General features: G+C 48.5%; 2 long non-coding RNA genes across 2 annotated transcripts; one reads left to right on the top strand and one right to left on the bottom strand.

Annotated features, from left to right (window-relative positions):
• Positions 1-1127: 1127 nt before the first annotated feature.
• On the bottom strand, positions 1128-1766 carry LOC308592203. The gene is made up of 2 exons (XR_014010437.1): positions 1629-1766; positions 1128-1504 (listed from the first exon to the last, which is right to left on the bottom strand). It is a non-coding gene; the product is annotated as an uncharacterized lncRNA (long non-coding RNA).
• On the top strand, positions 1397-1967 carry LOC308592205. The gene is made up of 2 exons (XR_014010439.1): positions 1397-1513; positions 1637-1967. It is a non-coding gene; the product is annotated as an uncharacterized lncRNA (long non-coding RNA).
• The last annotated feature ends 1561 nt before the right edge of the window (positions 1968-3528 follow it).

Raw genomic sequence — 3528 nt, 5'->3', positions numbered from 1 at the left:
GCTGTGTCACGCTCGGTTCGATGGTCCGGCCTCCTCCACCCTCTCAATATTTGGGGTGCTGAGCCCCCTGCTACGGAATTTTGAGGGGGGGATGACAACACCTCTGCCCCCTAAAGCAGGCACACCTGACGACATGCTAACTTGGGAGAACAAAGAGACCTTTATAACAGCACCAAAAAAAGAAGTCACCTTTTACAAAGTTGACCGTTATCATTGTCTTTATTCCCTTTTTTACCAGGAAGCCTCTCCGAGGCATTGTCTTAAGCTGCTGGTAGGTTATACATGCCACACCCCTGCTTCATCCATCACCACTTTCTCCTGTTGGATCAGGTGAGGGAGAAAGCAATCCTCACCATTCAATTTTGGGCCTAATGATATTGAAGCCATGCTGGCTGGGGGTGATGGGGGCCCCCCACAGGTTTCCCATTCCTGCACTTATCCTCCCTTGCAAACATATGGATAGACTGATTCACAAAGGGCCAGGATGTAAAGTTGAATGTGTGCATGATCTCCATTGCCCTGAATTAGTGAGGTGATTATGAAGGCTTTGTTTTTGGTGGTGGATCACACAAGCCACCACTTGAAGGACGAAGAGATCTGGGAGGGTTACCTTCAGGTCACACCCTGAAAAGCTGGCCTGGTTGAGCCGAAAACCCAAATCACAGTTTGACTGATGTGAACAAGTCTTGGTTCTCCCCACACCTGCTTGGATATCCTCCCTTCACAGCTGAAGCAAGCTATGGTTCTCCAGATGTTGTTGGACTCCAATTCTCATCAACCCCAGCTAGCAGGGCTTACAGGAGGTGTGGTCCAACAATCTCTGAAGGGAACCAGGTGCCCTATCCCTGGCACAAACCATAATTTTTCTGATTTGGGCCTATGCAGGAAGTGAGGAGGAGAGGGTAAGAGTCCAAAGATTATCCTTGATGGCAACATGTTGATTGGCCATCCTAGAGAATTGGGAGAGGATGTTTATGAACTAAGACAGTCTTCTTATTTGACCTTTCCCCAACCTCCTCCTTGAAACCTCGCGTGGAAAGTGTGTGCACGCACAGAGCCCACTGCCCCATTTCCATCCTTCCCCACCACGGCCCCATTCACAGAAGAGTCTGGGTCTGGCGCTGGGGTTAGAGAAGTGACAACATTTTATTAGTTTGGTGGGAGGGCTGGCAATTGAAATCCATCTCCTGGTTTGTCTGTTTTGACATTTGCATCTTGATTTCAAGAATGTCAGCATTAAAAAAAAAAAGGAACAAGAACTAAACCCGAAACAGGACAAGGAAGGGCACACAGAGTGAATAGACAACGAGGGAATTAACGGAGGGTGTTGGGGGTGCAAAGCCTTACATTCTTCATTCTCAAAACTTGAGTACAGAGCTTGCAGGGGGTTGGCCCGCCCCTGGGACTGCAGGAACCTATTGGAGGAGGCGGTTCTCTGGGCATGCTGGCTCTCTTGACCGAGTGGATATCACACTAATCTTTTATCTCCTAGGACCGCCTTCCTCTACCTTGGGTCCCCAGATGTTTTTGGCCTATAACTCCCATCTTCCCTGACCACTAGTCCTGTGAGCTAGGGATCATGGGAGTTGTAGGCCAAAAACATCTGGGGACCCAAGGTTGAGAACCACTGTCCTAGGAAGATCTTTGGAGGCCAAGAGCCCAGTGTGAAATAGGATCTGGCAACAATAGGATCATTGGATACTGGCCATGATGCCTATACTCTGCCTCCCCTGTCAAAGACACAAATGCTTCCGAAAACTGGAAACTGCAGGAGGAGAAGGTACTGTTGTGCTCAGGCCTTACATACAGGTTTTCCAGAGGCATCAAGTTAGCCAGTGTGAGAACAGGGTGCTGGACTAGATGGGTCACTGACCTGATCCATCAGGTCTTTTTCTTACGTACTTAACCCTTCACAGTTAGGAAGCCCAATGCCTCAAAGGCATTACATCTCGGGGTGGGGTGGGGGGGGACCAAAAACAAAATCAAAACCAGGGCAAAGCATCGTTTCTTCTAATCTAGCTCAAGAGTCCCAATTTGACATGTGCCAACTTTATGGTCTATTCCCTTGGCTGGCCACCCAACTGCAACCCCCAGAAAAGCTGGTAAAATGGTACAGTCCAAAAGGCGGGACAAGGCCTATCCAGTAGTGGGGGTGGGGAAACACTACAGTGCAACTGGTGTACACCATCAGAGGTGGCAACGGAATGGAGCCCGTACGGTCCCCGATTCCCCTCATTTTCAGATGCTGAGATGGCTCATCCCAAAATATGCATTGCTTTGGAAGGTGATCAAGTCGAGATGGCAGCACCCTATTGCGTGATTGGCAAGGTCCTACTGTAAGGAAAAATATCTCGCTGCAAATGACAAAAATAGGCATATAGCCTAGCCCTATAATGGACCCGCCCCCTTTGGAAAAAAACAAAATCAAACAATTGCTGAACTTTAGGATGGACAAAGACCAGCCCTCTTATCTGTTTCAGCAACTTTGCCCCTCCTATCCCGTACATCTTTTGATGGGGGGGGGGGAGAGGAGAAAGAGAGGGAGGACTAGGAGGCAGGGAGGAGACCTTCAATCCTCACTTCCCTCTTCCCTCTCCAAAACTAGTCAGTAAGGTGCTGATGGAAGTTAACTGGGCCAAGGGTAGCAGAGGGTTTACCTACTCAGGCCTACCCCTCTTTAGCTGGCTTTCCAATAAATTAAGTGCAACTAGTGAGGAGTTCAAAAGGAAGCATAATACAAGTGGAGACAGAAAAGGCAAGCAAGTGTAGGTGGACTCATTTCCTATGCTGGAGGCAGACTAGGTTAGCAACTGGGCAGTTAGAGTGTGCGGGGCACTCTTTGCCTCGCATGTAAACTACAGGCGTTCCATGGTTTGTTTGAGTGTGGTTTTCCTTTCTTTCAGTTTTTCAAAATAAAAATCCCTGCAAATGGAGTTGCAAGTGAGTGCAATGGATGGATGCATTTTTTTGGGGGGGGGCGTGGAATGCAGTGTTATGTCGAGGGCACACAGGGTCGGGCTGTAATTTTTAAAAACAAAATGGCATTTGTCCCTGGTGCAGGTTAGGATGATGTGCATGCAACAGCCCCACACAAGTTGAGCGTTGGTTAGTGGTGTGCACACATGAGTTTTTAAGGATGTGTTGTCGTTGTTGTGTGTGTGTGTGTGTGTGTGGCTGGTTTTTGGTACCCCAGGATGATAGTGTGGCTTTAATAAGCAGTCTGGGCAATGGCTGGAGAGGTATTCAGAGGACAGGAGCTGAGGTACAGTGGTACCTCGCAAGACGAATGCCTCGCAAGACGAAAAACTCGCTAGACGAAAGAGTTTTCCGTTTTTTGAGTGGTTCCGCAAGACGAATTTCCCTATGGGCTTGCTTCGCAAGACGAAACGCCTTGCGAGTTCTTGCGAGTTTGTTTCCTTTTTCTTAAAGCCGCTAAGCCGTTAATAGCCGCTAAGCTGCTAATAGCCGTGCTTCGCAAGATGAAAAAACCGCAAGACGAAGAGACTCGCGGAATGGATTAATTTCGTT

Source organism: Podarcis bocagei (assembly GCF_964188305.1).
Source record: "Podarcis bocagei genome assembly, chromosome: 7".
In the NCBI taxonomy this organism is placed as follows: domain Eukaryota; kingdom Metazoa; phylum Chordata; class Lepidosauria; order Squamata; family Lacertidae; genus Podarcis; species Podarcis bocagei.
Note: the sequence above shows the minus strand (reverse complement) of the source record. Positions and strands in the feature narration are given on the sequence as shown.